The sequence below is a fragment of the Hordeum vulgare genome, chromosome 3H (genome assembly GCF_904849725.1).
Source record: "Hordeum vulgare subsp. vulgare chromosome 3H, MorexV3_pseudomolecules_assembly, whole genome shotgun sequence".
Classification (NCBI taxonomy): Eukaryota; Viridiplantae; Streptophyta; class Magnoliopsida; order Poales; family Poaceae; genus Hordeum; species Hordeum vulgare.
Genome location: NC_058520.1, coordinates 29459667 through 29478869, shown reverse-complemented (window position 1 = coordinate 29478869; position 19203 = coordinate 29459667). Strand labels below are relative to the sequence as shown.

Genomic DNA, 19203 nt, shown 5'->3' with positions numbered 1-19203 from the left:
ACAAATGTGCTCACTTTCGAATGCATGGGAGGTCCTCAAAAACCAATCCCTCACGGAGAAGCTACTGCACATTTAAATGCACTCAATCAACACAAATACGCACTCGCGGTAATTAAGCTAACTAATACTAACATCTATTATTAATAATTTATTATTCAAGTTTTGTTACTCTTCTCTTCTTCTATTTCTTTTCTTCTTATTATTTTCTTTCTATTGCTAACAACTAGCTAACTAATACTAACAGCTAGCTGACTAATACTAACAGCTAGCTAACTAATACTTACATGTACTAACATGTATTGCTAACTAAATCTAACTAAAAATCTACCACTAAGTAATTGCTAACTAAATTTAACTAAAAATCCACTACTAACAGCTCTAACTAAGGCTTCCTTTGATTTGAAGGATTTTTCATAGGAAAAACGCAGGAATGCAAATTCCATAGGATCTAACTAAGGCCTCCATTTCAAACGTTTCATTTGTTTCATATTCATGTACTTTTCCTCTGTTTTTCAATCCTCAGTTTTACACATGCATCTTCTATTCTTAAATAATTGCAACCCACAAAGTATTTTTTCCTAAGCATGCAATGCTTCCACACCAACAAACCATGCATGTATGCCACATAATTAATCTACAATCCCACTAAATATATTTTCTATGCAAGCAACCCTTTTCTATTCTTAAATAGTTTCAACCCACAAAGTATTTTCCTAAGCATGCAACGACTTCCACACCAATAAAACATGTATTTTCCTAAGCATGCAACGACTGCCAAATCACTAGTTCCGATAGTTTTCCTACATTTTTCCTATTCCCATGTTTTTGCGATCCTGTAAATCTAAGAGGCCCTAACATAGAAAAAATAAAATAAAAAAACAAAAAAGGGGGAGGAGGAGCTCACCGGCAAGTCGGGGCGGGGCTGGCGCGGGGCGGCGGCGGGGCGGGGCTGGCGCGGGGCAGAGGCGAGTAGGGGCGGCGCGGGGCAGAGGCGGGTAGGGGCGGGCGCGAGGGCAGAGGCGAGTAGGGGCGGCGCAAGGGCGGGGCGGGCGCGGGGCGGCGCAGGGCGGGGCGGGCGCGGGGCGGCGCCGGCGAGCAGGGGCGGCGCGGGGCGGCGCAGGGCGGGTCGCGAGAGCAGGGTGGGAGAGGTACGTGAGAGAGAGAAGAGGGGTTAGGTCATGGCACGGGGGGATAAGGCACGTGGCTTTGTCCTCAGCCAGCTGTCGGCAAAGACAGGCGTTAGTCTTTGCCCTCACCCAGCTGTCGGCAAAGACAGCCGTTAGTCTTTGCCCTCAGATGGCTGTCGGCAAAGACGGCCCCCGTTAAGCACTGGTCGAACGTGCGACCGGGTTAGCCCCCTATGCCGTCAGCCTCCCTATGCCGACAGTGTATTTGTCCTTTGCCGTCAGCTGGCTAACGGCTTAGATAAAGCGGACGGCATAGATTTTCTATGCCGTCAGCCTCTCCTATGCCGTCAGCATTTTATTTTGGCTGAGGGCAAAGTCTCTTTGCCATGAGCCCCGTGAAATTGCTGACGACAAAGCTTAAAGCTGTCGGCAAATTATGTTTTTTCAGTAGTGAATCTTCACACATGATAGCTCATTTGTGTGAATACTTTTTAAAAATAATTGTCGTATTACAAGTTTATTATTTTACATGGTAACTTTACCACATATGATGACATAATGCAAAGGTTTCCTATTTTTTTGATTGTTTTTGAATTTTTCATGGCCGTTCCAAAATGCGGTCGAAACGGCGGGCATGACCGTCCTACCTAGTGGTTGAATCTTGGAAAACTTTTGGTGTTTCTAAGATTAAATAGATACTTGTGTACCTAGAAATGATTTTTGGAAAAAATAAAGAGCAAACTATAAGGCAGCCGCAGTTCAAATTTGACCCGCTTCCAACTGATTCGACATAGATTTGTCTTTTTCACGAGAGATGGATAAAACCTTTTGACACCCAACCATTTTGTCAATTGTACATTAAATATGGCCTAGTATGTTAGAAAAATGATTTGGACCAATTTTGAAACAAATATATGGTAGGTCCTTAACAAAAAAACTTATTTCGGGCACTTGAAAAATGAAAAATGAATTTTTCATACAAGGAAGATGAAAACTTCCTTAATCAACATTGTTTGTCACTCCAACATGCACCATTATGCAAAATGTGAGACCATTGCAACAAAATATGCCATGAATATGGCCATGAGATTGATCATGTGGCTTGAAAGCCATGAATCTTCACACATGATAGCTCATTTGTGTGAACACTTTTTAAAAATAATTATCGTATTACAAGTTTATTATTTTACATGGTAACTTTATCACATATGATGACATAATGCAAAGGTTTCCCATTTTTTTGATTTTTTTGAATTTTTCATGGCCGTTTCAAAATGCGGTCGAAACATCGGGCATTACCGTTCCTACCTAGTGGTTGAATCTTGGAAACCTTTTGGTATTTCTATGATTAAATAGATACTTGTGTACCTATAAATGATTTTTGGAAAAAATAAAGAGCAAACTATAAGGCAGCCGCAGTTCAAATTTGACCCGCTTCGAGGTGATTCGACATAGATTTGTCTTTTTCACGAGAGATGGATAAAATATTTTGACACCCAACCATTTTGTCAATTGTACATTAAATATGGCCTAGTATGTTAGAAAAATGATTTGGACCTATTTTGAAACAAATATATGGTAGGTCATTCACAAAAAAACTCATTTCGGGCACTGAAAAATGAAAAATGAATTTTTCATACAAGGAAGATGATAACTTCCTTAATCAACATTGTTTGTCACTCCAACATGCACCATTATGCAAAATATGAGCCCATTGCAACAAACCATGCCATGAATATGGCCATGAGATTGATCATGTGGCTTGAAAGCCATGAATCTTCACACATGATAGCTCATTTGTGTGAACACTTTTTAAAAATTATTGTCGTATTACAAGTTTATTATTTTACATGGTAACTTTATCACATATGATGACATAATGAAAAAGTTTCCTATTTTTTTGATTTTTTTGAATTTTTCATGGCCGTTTCAAAATGCGGTCGAAACAGCGGGCATGACCGTTCTTACCTAGTGGTTGAATCTTGAAAACCTTTTGGTGTTTTTATGATTAAATAGATACTTGTGTACCTAGAAATGATTTTTGGAAAAAATAAAGAGCAAACTATAAGGCAGCCGCAGTTCAAATTTGACCCGCTTCGAGGTGATTCGACATAGATTTGTCTTTTTCACGAGAGATGGATAAAAGCTTTTGACACCCAACCATTTTGTCAATTGTACATTAAATATGGCCTAGTATGTTAGAAAAATGATTTGGACCAGTTTTGAGACAAATATATGGTAGGCCTTTCACAAAAAAACTCATTTCGGGCACTTGAAAAATGAAAAATGAATTTTTCATACAAGGAAGATGAAACTTCCTTAATCAACATTGTTTGTCACTCCAACATGCACTATAATGCAAAATATGAGACCATTTCAATAAACTATGCCATGAATATGGCCATGAGATTGATCATGTGGCTTGAAAGGCATGAATCTTCACACATGATAGCTCATTTCTGTGAACACTTTTTAAAAATAATAGTCGTATTACAAGTTTATTATTTACATGGTAACTTTATCACATATGATGACATAATGCACATGTTTCCCATTTTATTGATTGTTTTTGAATTTTTCATGGCCGTTTCAAAATGAGGTCGAAACGGCGGGCATGACCGTTCCTACCTAGTGGTTGAATCTTGAAACCTTTTGGTGTTTCTATAATTAAAAAGATACTTGTGTACCTAGAAATGATTTTTGAGAAAAATAAAGAACAAACTATAAGGCAGCCGCAGTTCAAATTTAACCCGCTTCCAACTAATTCAACATAGATTTGTCTTTTTCACGAGAGATGGATAAATGATTTTGACACCCAACCATTTTGTCAATTGTACATTAAATATGACCTAGTATGTTAGAAAAATGATTTGGACCAATTTTGAAACAAATATATGGTAGGTCCTTCACAAAAAAAACTCATTTCGGGCACTTGAAAAATGAAAAATGAATTTTTAATACAAGGAAGATGAAAACTTCCTTAATCAACATTGTTTCTCACTCCAACATGCACCATAATGCAAAATATAAGACCATTTCAACAAACTATGCCATGAATATGGCCATGAGATTGATCATGTGGCTTGAAAGCCATGAATCTTCACACATGATAGCTCATTTGTGTGTACACTTTTTTAAAAATAATTGTCGTATTACAGGTTTATTATTTTACATGGTAACTTTATCACATATGATGACATAATGCAAAGGTTTCCCATTTTTTTTGATTTTTTTGGAATTTTTCATGGCCGTTTCAAAATGCGGTCGAAACGGCGGGCATGACCGTTCGTACCTAGTGGTTGAATCTTGGAAACCTTTTGGTATTTCTATGATTAAATAGATACTTGTGTACCTAGAAATGATTTTTGGAAAAAATAAAGAGAAAACTATAAGGCACCCGCAGTTCAAATTTGACCCGCTTCCAACTGATTCGACATAGATTTATCTTTTTCACGAGAGATGGATAAAAGATTTTGACACCCAACCATTTTGTTAATTGTACATTAAATATGTCCTATTATGTTAGAAAAATGATTTGGACCAATGTTGAAACAAATATATGGTAGGTCCTTCACAAAAAAACTCATTTCGAGCACTTGAAAAATGAAAAATGATTTTTTCATACAAGGAAGATGAAAACTTCCATAATCAACATTGTTTGTCACTCCAACATGCACCATTATGCAAAATATGAGACCATATAAACAAACTATGCCATGAATATGGCCATGAGATTGATCATGTGGCTTGAAAGCCATGAATCTTCACATATGATAGCTCATTTGTGTGAACACTTTTTAAAAATAATTGTCGTATTACAAGTTTATTATTTTACATGATAACTTTATCACATATGATGATATAATGCAAAGGTTTACCATTTTTTTGATTTGTTTTGAATTTTTCATGGCCGTTTCAAAATGCGGTCGAAACGGCGGGCATGACCGTTCCTACCTAGTGGTTGAATCTTGGAGACCTTTTGGTGTTTATATGATTAAATAGATACTTGTGTACATGTAAATGATTTTTGGAAAAAAATAAAGAGCAAACTATAAGGCAGTCGCAGTTCAAATTTGACCCGCTTCCAACTGATTCGACATAGATTTGTCTTTTTCACGAGAGATGGATAAAATCTTTTGACACCCAACCATTTTGTCAAGTGTACGTTAAATATGGCTAGTATGTTAGAAAAATGATTTGGACCAATTTTGAAACAAATATATGGTAGGTCCTTCACAAAAAACTCATTTCGGGCACTTGAAAAATGAAAAATGAATTTTTCATACAAGGAAGATGAAAATTTCCTTAATCAACATTGTTTGTCATTCCAACATGCACCATTTTGCAAAATATGAGACCATTTTAACAAACTATGCGAGAAGATCAACAACTAGTGGTCATGATGTGTTTTTATGTGTGATTGATGGTCATGATCTGTTTATAGCAACATGTTAGGTCTTTTCATGGGCACTTAAAGACATTTGCAACAAATAAGAAGTGACTTAAACCAATCTATGAACAAATAAGATACAACAAGTAAGATCAACCAATCTATCAACATACTTGGGTTGAACAAAGATAAAGTCACTTAATCATTCATAATTAAGAGATTCTTCTCATCTGGCATTACAATCATTGCTACAAAAGAGCAACACACCAACAATAGCATAGTACAGTTACAAACATAGCATAGTGGAGTCACTTAATCATACATAATATAGAGATTCTGATCATCTTGCATTACAACATTGGTACAAAAGAGCAACACAGCAACACAACAACACATCAACCATAGCATAGTGGACTTCATCTTCATCTGATCAGCTCATCCATCCAAAATGTCCCTGATCATCTTCAACTTCTCTTGGTTCTTCTCCAATGCCTTCAACTGATCAGCAATATGGATCTTTAGCTCATCCCTACGTTTAATCAGATTCTCAATTCCTTTCTTTAGAACATCAATGTGAAGGTTGAGCACCAAAATTTCATCATTAAGTTTGTCCTTCTCCTTCAAATGATTTGCCTTCTGGGTCCTAATGACCCCGCCTTGAGCTTCTACAAGGTTGAGCAGTTGATTCACATCTTCTATTAGTTTGTCATAGTTTGCATCAAGATTTCTTTTCTCCTTCGTGAGGTGGTGAATTTTCAGTGAATTATCCAAATTATCATCCCTCCTAGCACTCTTGCTGTCTTGCAACATTTCCCATAGTTTTAACAATGCATTTTGCATTGTGGGAGGCCACTCTTGGTCTACCCAACCAACAAAACCATAGTTTTGAGGTGGCTGCAATACAAAATAACCAGTACTTCAGCAATACAAAATGACCAGAAAATAACAAGCCAAAATTCTGTAATAAACATGCAATGACACTGCTGTAATAAACAAGCAATGACAGTGCTGTAACAAGCCAGAATCTTTTAGCTAAACTAGCAATGACAGTGCTGTAATAAACAATGACAGTCTGAATATTTGAGCTAAACAAACAATGACCGTGATCTAGTAAACACTGACAGTCTGAATATTTGAGCTAAATAAACAATGATAGTGATGTAGTAAACACTGACAGTCTGAATATTTGAGCTAAACAAACAATGACAGTGATGTAGTAAACACTGACAGTCTGAATCTTCTGAGCCAGATAGAAAAAACAGAAGCAACTTCATGCATGTCTAATACTAAAGAAGATAGAACTAACCGGCTGAGCACACACTAAAAATCTTCTCCCTCTCTCAAATCCTTCGAATGCTACGCGACGCTCAGGCGGAAGCCCATGCTCCAAGCAAACATCCATGGCAGAATTCTCGATGCCCATGTAGTCTTTGTCGTCGATGCTAGCAGGGGTCTAAAGAAGAACCAAGAAACAGAGATAAATCCCCAATGTGAAGAAACCGAAACCCTAAACCTAACCCTAGCTCTACAAATTACCCGGTACATCATGCCGTCCCAGGAAGAGCTGATGTCCAGGCTCGATAGGTCGTTGCTACTCTCATCCTCGTAAACCATGGCGTGGCGGAGGTGGTGGCGGCCAACGAGCTTCGACGATGAGTGGGGCAGAGCGCGAGCAGAGTAGACTGGCTCGGTCGACCAGGTTCGAGCGAGACACAAAGACCGACCGAACCGGTTCGTGCCGACCAGGTTTGAGCGGGCCATTTGTTTTTTTGAAGGTGTCTATGCCATTTGTTTTTTTGTAAGATGTCCCGGACGGCACGTGGCGGACGGGACGTTGCAGGAACTATCACATCATATAAAGAGGGAACTGCCACTTCGTCTCCCTCGTCTCCCTCGTCGCCTCGTCTCCCTCGTCTCCCACTTCGTCGCCTCGTCTCCCACTTCGTCGCCTCGTCTCCCACTTCGTCGCCTCGTCTCCCACTTCGTCTCCCTCGTCTCCCTCGTCGCACCGTCTCCCTCGTCGCCTCGTCTCCCAATGGAAGGCGCTTGTCGCGCCGTCGCCGTTGCGGATCTGCCGAAGCAGCAGGAGGTCGACACGACTGCAACCGTTGTCGCTGCCGCTGCGGAAGAGAAGGAGGTGCCTGTGGCGAAGCAGGAGGACATGACCGCAACCGCTATCGCTACTGCCGAGGTGCCGAAGCAGGAGGACACGACCTTGAGCGGTGCTGCCGACGATGAGGTGGGTTTTTTAGATAGGGTTTTCTGGGTTTTTTATAGTTGATTCGTGCTTGAATGCTACATAGATTTATATATTGAGACTTGGATTTCTTTAATTTCAATCTTGATTTGTGCATGTGGATGTGGTAATGCTTCCCGTTCCCCTGCTTTCGTAGTTATCGTTGATAAGCAGGAGATTATTTAGATAGGGTTTTCTGCTTTCATATATTCAAAGAGCAGAGCACACTCTGCTTTTGCATGTGTTGGCAAACTTTTGCATTTTGTTGGCTTGAATCAACGAAATCTTTCTCTTATTAGTAAAGATTTCACCTAAGTCACGTGCTTGATATATACGAACACCCATTATTCCTAAATTTCGCCTAGGTCTGCCCCCTCTCTTGCATTTTATTAGGATTATTAGTAAGGAACTTGATTTCTGCATGTGCTTAGATTTTATTATGTGCCGGATATGTTGATAGATTTGTTGTGGTTATCCCCTCACCGGGGCACGACAGGGGCTGAGCAGCCCAATAGTGCAATGTTCTGCTATATAAAATGCAGAACAGAGAGAATCGTCTTATGCAAACAGATAAGAAAAGATAATGAAGTGATACCTACAATTGCTTGCAGACATCACATTTTGGATGAAAGCGCTCCTTGTAACAAGTTTTATGGTATGGATGGTTTCCTGACATGGAGAAGTCATGTTTTTGTTAGTAAAGTCAATACCAATGCAACTGCTTAATTACTACACAAAACAACAAAGAGCTTCCTCATAGCCATATATTGGCTGATTACAAGCATATAGTACATTATAGTCATATATTGGCTGATTACGTCCATGGCCAATTTCATTGTGACATCCAGCACATGTCCTGACAAAAGAAGTGTATACATAACATATAGTAACAGAGTACAGTTTGATTTTTTGAAAGGACATTTAAATCTTTGTATGAAGGATCGAAAGATTGTATAAGTGAAATGCACAAAGGACAAACCCAGTGCAGAGAATAGGGTGGCTGATGCTGCAGCACTATGAATGTAATTAGAAGCACATTGTTGAATGCTTGACCTTTTGAATACTGTGTTACATTGTTTGTACTAATCGAATTACTTATATTATAGGAAAAGGAAGCTACATGCATGAAGAGGAAGCTCGCCAAGACTGGGTTCAAGAGCCCGTATGACTCTGACTACGACGACGACGAACCATATGAGGTAATCCCAACTATTTTAGTTCAGCGTAAGCACTATATGAATGCATGTTGGTGGGCTTTTTAATGAAATTGATGTAGAGAGTGTTTCAATGTTGTTTGTTTAATTAGATTACTCTACATGACTTTTTTCTTTGTTTGTTCATTAAAATTTGGTGTTTGTTCATTGCATCATTCTGAATCAGAAGTGTGTGTTCTGGCTCCATAATACCTATATGAATGCATAATGTGTGTGCAATTAATTTGTGTGTGCAGTATAACTCTGGAGATGACGTGGAGGACGGTAACAAAGAGTCCTTCATTGAGAAGGAAGCCCAGAAGATCAGGGAGAAGGGGAAGGCGGCCTACTTCAGGAGGGGAATGTTCAGATGCCCATACTGCACCACAAAGCCAAAGCCCAGGGATGGTGTTTATGAACACCTGATGTCGCATGCACACGGTTTATTGCGGAGTGCTGATCAAGACATCAAGACCAGGGCAGAGCATGCAGCCCTCCTGAAGGCTCTAGGTCCCATTTAGTCGTCACCCTCCATGATCCTCGGTTTATCGTCGTCGTTGTGTGTTGTACTTTTGCGCACTGTGTTATCGGCCTGTTGTTGTGAACTGTGTTAGAATGTCTAATACTTTTGATGTTAATTATGGCAGGATGTTATGGCTGCTTCTATTTTGCTTCTTCTATTTTGCTGCTTCTATTTTGCTGCTTCTATTTTGCTGCTTCACTGATGTTATGGCAGGATGTCATGGTCGACTGGTTAGCAACAGGCAACATCTCAATTCAGCTCTCTGATGTAGATAGCAACAACAACAGCAACAACTGCCGATGGGTGAGGTGGCCGTGGTGTCAGCACCACCACCGCTGGTCACCAGCCTAGTAACTACCATTCATATTGGTCATTATCACCTAGAAATAAGGCAGTGCATGGTGCTGTCCGCTTTATGACCTTTTCCAGTAAGCAAGTGATGACCTTTCTGATGAAAATGGTCGTTGGTTTTTGGGGCTAGGACCCCTCGAGACAGCTTACGACCAAATGATGTCAAATGGTCATAGATTTATGACCATTCCTTCCAGGGTCACTGACAAAAGGTCGTTAGTTGACATATTTCTTGTAGTGTCTTACCAATTTGTCGTTATCGTTTTGGGGTTATGCATTAGAGACAGCTGCATTCACTTTAAATAGGGCACCATAAAAATCCGTTGAGACGACACCATACGAACTGTGGTATGGCAAAAGACCAAAACTGTCGTTTCTTAAGTTTGGGGATGCGATGCTGATGTCAAAAAGCTTCAGCCTGAAAAGTTGGAACCCAAAGCGGAAAAGTGCATCTTCATAGGTTACCCAAAAGAGACAGTTGGGTATACCTTCTATCTCAAATCCGAGTGCAAAGTGTTTGTTGCTAAAAACGGAGCTTTTCTTGAGAAGGACTTTCTCTCGAAAGAATTGAGTGGGAGGAAGATAGAACTTGATGAGGTTGTCGAACCTCTAATCCCTCTAGATGGTGGCGCAGGGCAAGGGGAAACCCCTGTTGCTGCAGAGCCGGTTGAGGAGCAAGTTGATAATGATGATCATGAAACTTAGGATCAAGTTCCTATCGGACCTCGCTGGTCAACAAGATCACTTACTACTCGTGAGTGGTACGGTAATCCTGTCTTGACAATTATGTTGTTGGACAACAATGAACCTGCGAGTTTTGAAGAAGCAATGGTGGGCCCGAATTCTAACAAATGGCTGGAGGCCATGAAGTCCGAGATAGGATCCATGTACGAGAACAAAGTGTGGACTTTGGAAGTGCTACCTGAAGGCCACAAGGCGATTCAGAACAAATGGATCTATCAAAAGAAGACATACGCAGACGGTAATGTGACGTTTATAAAGTCGACTTCTGGCAAAGGGTTTTTCACAAGTTTAGGGAGTTGACTACGATGAGACTTTCTCACCGGTAGCGATGCTTAAAGTCCATCCAAATCATGTTAGCAATAGTTGCCTTTTACGATTATGAAATCTGGCAGATGGATGTCAAAACGACGTTCCTTAACGGTTTTCTTAAGGAAGAGTTGTCTATGATGCAACCCGAAGGTTATGTCGATCTAAAGAATGCTAACAAAGTACGCAAGCTCCAGCGATCCATTTATGGACTGGTGCAAGCATCTCGGAGTTGGAATAAGCGCTTTGATGAGGTGATCAAAGCATTTGGGTTTATACAAGTGGTTGGAGAATCTTGTATTTACAAGAAAGTGAGTGGAAGTTGTGTGGCGTTTCTAATATTATATGTGGATGGCATATTGCTGATTGGAAACAATGTGGAGCTTTTGGAGAGCATAAAGGATTACTTGAATAAAAGTTTCTCTATGAAGGACCTAGGAGAAGCTGCTTACATTCTAGGCTTTAAGATCTATAGGGATAGATCGAGATGCCTGATAGGACTTTCACAAAGCACATACCTTGATAAAGTTTTGAAGGAGTTCAAAATGGATCAGTCCAAGAAAGGGTTCTTGCCAGTATTACAAGGTATAAAATTGAGTAGGACTCAGTGCCCAGCAACTGCAGAAGATAGAAAACAAATGAGTTCCGTCCCCTACGCTTCAGCCATACGTTCTATCATGTATGCAATGCTGTGCACTAGACCAGAAGTTAGCTTGACCATAAGTATGGCAGGCAAGTTTCAGAGTAATCCAGGAGTGGATCACTGGACGACGGTCAAGAATATTCTGAAGTACCTGAAAAGGACTAAGGAAGTGTTTCTCATTTATGGAGGTGACAAAGAGCTCGTCGTAAAGGGTTACGTCGATGCAAGTTTTGACACCGATCCGGATGACTCTAAGTTGCAAACCGGATACGTATTTATCCTTAATGGGGGTAGAGTAAGCTGGTGTAGTTCGAAGCAGAGCGTCGTAGCAGATTCTACATGTTAAGCGGAGTACATGGCTACCTCGGAGGCAGTAAAGGAGGGTGTCTGGATGAAGCATTTCATGACAGATCTTGGAGTTGTGCCGAGTGCACTAGATCCATTAACTCTGTTATGTGACAACAGTGGTGCCATCGCCTTAGCAAAGGAACCAAGGTTTCACAAGAAGACCAGACACATCAAACGACGCTTCAACCTCATCCGCAACTACGTCGAAGGAGGGGACATGAATATTTGCAAAGTGCACATGGATCTGAATGTAGAAGACCCGCTGACTAAACCTATTCCATGGGCAAAACATGATCAAAACCATAACTGTATGGGTGTTCGATTTATTACAATGTAAATCGCATGGCGATGTGAGGACTAGATTAATGACTCTAGTGCAAGTGGGAGACTGTTGGAAATATGCCCTAGAGGCCATGATAAATAGTTATTATTATATTTCTTGTTTAAATATAATCATTTATTATCCATGATATAATTGTATTGAATGAAAACATAGATACATGTGATGGACTAGACCCAAACTATGAACGTAGCATATTGATCGTGTCGTTTTATTGCTATTGTTTTCTGCATGTCAAGTATTTGTTCCTATGACCATGACATCATATAACTCACTGCGAGCGTCGGAGAGCTACCCACCGCATGTGTGTACCCTCTGGAACTCTCTCCCCTCATCCCCTACCTCCTGGCCGCCTCTACCGACGTCAATTCGCTGCTAGATTGCCGCCACGGCGACGAGCTCTTGAAGCTCCGGCCGTTGTCGTGTAGCCCCTCCCCTAGCCTATTTAAGCGCGTCCCTGAGCTCCCCTCCTCACCAGCAAGCCCAACCCCCTCCGAATTGAGCCCCAAAGCTCCCTCCCCACCGCAATGGCCGAAGCCCCATCGCCACTCCCCTCGCCCAGTCTAGCGCCCCGGCCTTCCCGTCCTATCTGCCCGCGGCTGCCGCCTCCTCTATGTCTCGCCAAGCCCCCGCCGTCCCCGTTTTAACTAGGGAAGTGCTGCTGGAGCAGCACCCCTGGCGCCCGTCCACCGCCGCCTTCCGGTCAACGGCTGCAACGCTATGAGCCGGCTCTCGAGCCTTGGTGACCATCTGCGGACGAAGCCGAGCACCGCGATCTTGCCCCGCCCCTCCATGGGCACCGCCGTGGCCCGTGCGTTGGCACCGTGCCCGGCTGGCGGCGACTCCGTTCTCTTTCGCGGGCTAGGAGATGACCAGGAGGAGAGAAGAAGGAGGCAAGAGGAGAGAGAGAGGGGGGGACCCGACAGGTGGGCCCCGACCCCACTTGTCGGTGAGAGAAGGCTCGGCCAGTTGGATAAGTGGAAGCGGCTCGGGCGTGTTTATGTTTTCCCCACGGGAAAGCGTATTTCCCTGAGTGCGCGACCAGACAGGCTATGAGGGACTTGGTTGTGAATATTATTTTTGTAGATAAGTCCGTGTTGCCAAAACCCTTATATCTTTTTGACCGTGACTCCGATTTTGGTGAAACCAATGCTCACGTCTTCAGTTCGTCGATCCCGTTCCGATGGTATCATTTTCATAATGTTTTCACATTCTGAAAATGACCATTTCCCCTTGCCTCCAATCATCCCCCTCCGAGAGAGAACGGTTTCTGGCGATCCTTTCCACGGACTCTCGGCACTTCTTCCCGGAGTATTCTTCGACCCCAGGCAAGCCGATCATCTGATATATGCCCTGAAGCATTGCTCTGTGTTATTCTTGCTTGTTTAATTAATGTTATGCTTGTGCTAGAAATAATTAAACTCCTCCCATTTTGATATTGTCATTTACCTTACCTGCTACTGCTCATCTTATCATTGCACTAATGACTTGTCGTGATATTATATGAAGATAAGTGGTTATGTGTTTATCATGCTTAGCTACTGCCATCTCAAGTTATTGTGATAAACAACCATGCTTGTAAAATACTGGCTAAGACTAAATCTAGTCGGTTGATCTAGAGTCACCTGTCCGGGCTTATCCATGCAACCACATTTGCCCGTATGGGACAGCCGTGACTTGGTCTGATCGCGTGCTCTTTCACCGGTACCTCCAAAGAGGGAGGGTTATGCACGCGCGCTACCCTGATCAGGTAGGCAGTGATAACCCTGTGAACCCAGTTGGGTTGTTTTGTGCGCACGTCCCCGTTTGGGACAGTTTAGTTTGGCCACGACGGTGGGAGGTGTCATGAGGACACAGGGGCCACCCAGGACAGGACTCCGGGGGAGGATGAATGCCGGTGGTACGATGAGAGTCACGGGTCAGGCAGGTTTCATTGGAGCAATGCTGGTCCACCCGAATGGGATCATGAGGCGAGGTGCTCCATGGTGTGGGTAAAGTGTGCAACCTCTGCAGAGTATAAAAATCTATTCGAATAGCCGCATCGACGGTATTGGGCATCCCGTCCAGAGCTCAGTAGGTGGTCAACCGTATCAGCGATAATAATGATGGAAGAACTCGTCTTGTGCAGACATCAGAAGATGTTAGGAATATGACATGTTAGCCATGGGATGGCTATGAGATGAGTTATCGGAGAACCACATGAGTTGGATTGGATTTGGATCTGATTCAGATTGGATCATGAGAACATTCGAAGTATAATTTATTAACTTAATATTCTTTACCTTATCATATTTACTTTAGTTGTTATCTTGCTTGATAATCCTATTATACCATGATATTAAATCAAGCTAGATAGGTAAGCTATGCCATGATAATTAATATTGCTCTAATAACAAGTGCATGCTTGAATGTCATAGATTGCTTTGCTTAGTGTATATGTTAGTTTGATTTGCTTGCGAGTACATTTAAAAGTACTCATCGACCTTTAACATGGCCAGGTTCACATAAGGATCCGGCGTCCTTCGTCAAGGAGCCAGAGCGTCCGCGGGCTAGGAGAGTAACCCAGTCAGATCCCTGTGGATTGGGGCCGCACCAAGACCATGCTTCCTTAGATAGAGATTTCCTGCTGCCATCACCCTTGTAGTATATCATGTAAGACTCATATATCCATTAATAGAAATGCATGTGTTCATGATACTTGTTGTAAACGTGCATGCCAGAGTGATTTCCTGGGCTGGTATGCGCGGCGACCTTCTGGCTACAGTGGTAATCAGGCGGGGTGCCACATCTTTGTATTATATTGTATTAGTACATTTGATATAATAAGATTGTATTTTATGTATTAACATAAGGTCTTCCTATTGTAAATTATTTTTTTATATAGTTTTATACGGGAAAAATCCAATGGAACAGGAATTATGCCTTGTGGATAGTGGTACCACAAATTCCATACCGAGGGAGATGAAATATTTCCAAACTCTGAAAAGATGAATGCAGATATTCTAACTACCACTGGACGCGATAGAGTGATTGTTAATACTGCACATGCCATATTCACCCTCCCAAGTGGCACACAAGTGACGATCGAGGATGCTTTATTGTGTCCCGACTCATCACGTACCCTGACCAGTTATCGAGATATACGTAAGAATAGTTTTCATATAGAAACCCATGAAGACAACAAAGAGGAGTATCTACTATTTACTAAAGATCAAAAATATGGGAAAAAGGTACATGAGAAAATTCCTTCTCTATCATCTGGTTTGTAATATATGTACATCGAACCCGTGGAACATGTTGCATACAAAGTAATTTTTCCGAATGTTGACGCATTCCAAACATGGCATGATTGCCTGGGCCATCCCGGAATCAGGATGATGAGAAATATTACTAGCAATCCATTGGTCATAATTTTCTTGAGTCAAAATTTCCTCAATCTTCTGATTTTGTGTGCACATCTTGTGCACGGGAAAGCTAATTTTGAGGTCCTCGCATTTCGAAATACAAGCTGAACCACTTCAGTTCCTTGAACGTATTCAAGGAGACATTTGTGGTCCCACTGATCCATTATCTGGACCTTTTAGGTATTTCATGGTTCTGATTGACGCATCTACATGATGGTCACATGTGTGTCTTCTATCCACACGGAACCATGCATTTTCCAAGATAATGAGGCAAGTCATTCAGTTCCAAGCCCATTATCCTGAAAGTCGAATTAAGTGAATTCGAATGGACAACCGTGCAGAATTCTCCTCATGTGTTTTCAATGATTATTGCATGGTTTTGGGGATTGAAGTTCAACACTATGTCCATTCATAAAATGTCTTGTCTGAAGCATTGGTTAAGAGGATTGTACTCATTGCAAGACCTTTGTTGATGAATTGCAATGTGCCAACCTCTTGTTGGGGTCACGCTGTTTTACACGCTGCTGACTTGTATAATTGAGGTCAACTACATATCACAGTTCTTCCCCTTTGGAATTGGTACGCGGAAATCCTCCTAGCATTTCCCATCTGTGTAAGTTCGGATGTGCTGCATACATCCCTATCTCACCACCACAGTGGACATCTATGGGACCACACATAAAGTTGGGGAACTATGTGGGGTACAGATCACCGTCGATTATTAAGTATCTCGAACCCCTTATTGGGGATATGTTCACAACCCGTCATGCTGATTGCATATTCAATGAGGATCATTTTCCGGCATTAGGGGGAGATTTGAAGTACCAGAAAGAATGCTAAAAAATTGATTAGAATGCTCATGCCATTTCATCCTCTGATGCACGTACCCATGAGACCGGACTTCAAGTTCAGAAGATCATTAATTTGAAACATCTTGCAAATAATCTGCCAGATTCATTATTAATGTGAAAGGTGTTACAAAATCCTTAAATACGACCAGAAACGCGCTAGAAAGAGTGGAGGTAGCAATAAAAACCACTTAACTCCATGTTCCTAAAAGAGGGGGAGTAGTACGACACTCACTTGGAGCAAGCTTCTAGCAGGCAGCAAAGTAAATCGAGGATAAAAACCTCAGAGTCACTAAATGCAGGTCAATTGAGCGTTGACAAACACCTGATGGGTAGTATATACCCAATGGAAGGGCAACCTCCACAACCCAGATCCAGTGTGCACAAACTGGCTAGAACATCGGAACACCCACACTCAATCGTATTGGGAAATCGCAAAGAGTTTCTAGGGGTGCACGAAATTTCCATCAACTATGTTGATTCTGGAGAATCATTTGACCCTAAAGCTACGAGTATCGACATATATTTTGCTGAAAAGATTGCAGATACCCTTCTCACTGATCATGATCCAAGCTCTATCGTTGAGTGACAAAGGAGCTCGGACTGGCCTAAATGGAAGGATGCAATCCAAGCAGAAATTGGCTCGCTTAACAAAAGAAAGGTATTCACTGAAGCAATACCTACACCTCCCAATGTTTTCCCTATGGGACTCAAATGGGTTTTTCAACGGTAACGAAATGAGAACAATGAGGTGGTGCGATATAAAGCAAGGATCGTAGCACAAGGTATCATGCAGAAACCCGACATTGATTTCAATAAAACATACTCTCCGGTAATGAGTGGAACCACTTTCCAATATCTTGTATCAGCAGTGCAAAATAGTTTATCCATGCAATTGATGGACGTCGTGACCGCATATCTTGACGGATCACTAGATTCAGACATATATATGAAGGTTCCTGGTGGAATCTCTGTCTCGAACAAAGGTGCAAATCGCAACATGTATTGTGTAAAGCTGAATAAGTCATTATATGGCATAAGACAATCGGGACGAATGTGGTACAACTGACTCAGTGAGTTCCTTCTTCAAAAATGTTACTCTAATAGCAACGATTGCCCATGTGTCTTCATCAAGAAGTCCTCTATAGGATTTTGCATCATTTCTGTGTATGTTGATTATCTCAACGTCATTGGCAACAGACCAGACATTGATGAAGTACGCAATCATCTAAATATGGAATTTAAGATGAAGGATTTGGGTAAAACCAAATTTTGCTTAGGTATCCAACTTGAGCACCTTCCCTCAAGAATCATGGTACACCAAGTTGCCTATATCCAGAAAATATTGGACAAATTCAATATGGAAAAATCCTATCCATCTAAAATAACTATGATGGTTCGATCTCTAGACGTAGAGAAAGATCCGTTCAGGCCAAGGGATGATGGAGAAGAGGTGTTGGGACTTGAAGTTCCATACCTTAGTGCCATTGGAGCACTTATGTATCTCGCAAATTGCACAAGACCTGATATTGCATTTGCATTTAATCTACTTGCTAGACATAGCGCAGCTCCCACCAAACGTCATTGGTTTGGAGTGAAGAATATCATTCAATATCTCCAAGGCACAAAGGATCTTGGCCTATTTTTCCAGTTCCATAGAAATCTAAACTTTGATATGATTGGATATATAGATGCCGGCTATTTGTCTGATACCCATAATGCGAGATCATATACCTCCTTTGTGTACCTACATGGTGGTACTGGTATATCATGGAAGTCTTTGAAACAGACTTTGGTGGCAACATCTACAAATCATTCTGAAATAATTTCATTATTTGAAGCATCATGTGAATGTTTATGGCTTCGCAGAATGATAAACCACATACAATAGTCGTGTGGAATTGGTTCAATATAATCACCCACCATTATTTATGAGGATAATGCAGCCTGTGTTGCACACATGCAAACATGATACATCAAGAGTAATATCACTAAGCATATTTCTCCTAAGTGGGTTTTCCCCTATAATATTCAGAAAAGCAGGGAAATAAGCATCTTGCAAGTCAAATCATGTGACAACCTTGATGATCTATTTACTAAGTCTCTACCAAACTCAACATTCCATAGATATGTTCATGGACTTGGTAAGCAATAACTTAGGGACTTGCGGGCATCCGGGGGAGTCTCTTCTTGAGATATCCTTGTTTATGACATCACATTATGCTATCTCTTTGTGAGTTTATGTTTCAGGTTCTCATCAAGTTTTCATCAAGAACTTTTTGGAAAAGAATCCTTTTGAGATGATAGCACTACCCGGACAATTGTGGAATGATTCTACATGGTCAAGCGTAGATTAGGGGGAGTGTTAAGATTAATTACATATTGTAATTAGGGGGAAATCTCCCTTACCCATAACGGGTGTACGGTTGTACTCCTTCAACCGACGCCTCGTCCCACTGGTTGGAACCGACGCCTCCTTGAGTCATCGTGTCTCCTCCCCCTATACATATGCTTCTTCCTTTGGATCAATAAGACAGGGATTTTCTCAAAAAGGTTTGATCAGGGGTGTGGAAAATGTGTGGCTGAAATAAAGGATAAAGAGATATGATAGAGCGGTGGAAGCGGTCCCACATGTACGCGTGGCAAACAGGTGAGACGGCTAGCGAGCGAGAAATCTGCAGCCAGATGTTTGAATCAGTTTCCAAAGATAATATATCTCGTTGTACGTTAATATCGTTAAATCAAGCAGA

General features: G+C 41.5%; 1 pseudogene; it reads right to left on the bottom strand.

The window, feature by feature from the left end:
- Positions 1–18939, bottom strand: part of LOC123441428 — a 40596-nt pseudogene extending 21657 nt beyond the window's left edge.
- Between the last annotated feature and the right edge of the window lie 264 nt (positions 18940–19203).